The sequence below is a fragment of the Palaemon carinicauda genome, chromosome 13 (assembly GCF_036898095.1).
Source record: "Palaemon carinicauda isolate YSFRI2023 chromosome 13, ASM3689809v2, whole genome shotgun sequence".
Taxonomy (NCBI): Eukaryota; Metazoa; Arthropoda; class Malacostraca; order Decapoda; family Palaemonidae; genus Palaemon; species Palaemon carinicauda.
In genome coordinates this window covers 98118174-98118648 of record NC_090737.1, presented here as the reverse complement: position 1 = coordinate 98118648, position 475 = coordinate 98118174, and positions in this window count along the sequence as shown.

The window sequence follows — 475 nt, the reverse complement described above, 5'->3', positions numbered from 1 at the left end:
GAGAGAGAGAGAGAGAGAGAGAGAGAGATGGTGAGGGGCTCCTAAACAATTGAATGTAGGATGTACACATTCCATTATATGAAACAATCTCCTCCCTTTGGGATCGTATTTAAGAGCACTAATAGCACCGGGAAAGAGGTTTCCAGTGGGCGTGTCTCCGTATGTTTGGTTAACTTAGCGCGCAAGACCGCGACTGCTCTATTTGCCAAAGGTCTACACAAGAGTGCTTTTTTGAAAGGTGCATGGAGAGGGTGGAGGCAAGGAGGTGCAGCAGAGAGATGTACCTTTTTTTCGATCTATCTGTCTATCTATCTATCTATCTAGAATAGTGACGATAACATATACATTAGAAAGAATCGATACTGTCCTTTCAGTTTGATAGGTAGTAGGATGGCCAAGGCACCAACCACCCGTTGAGATACTGCCGCTAGAGAGTTGTGGGGTCTTTTGACTGGCCAGACAGTACTACATTGGA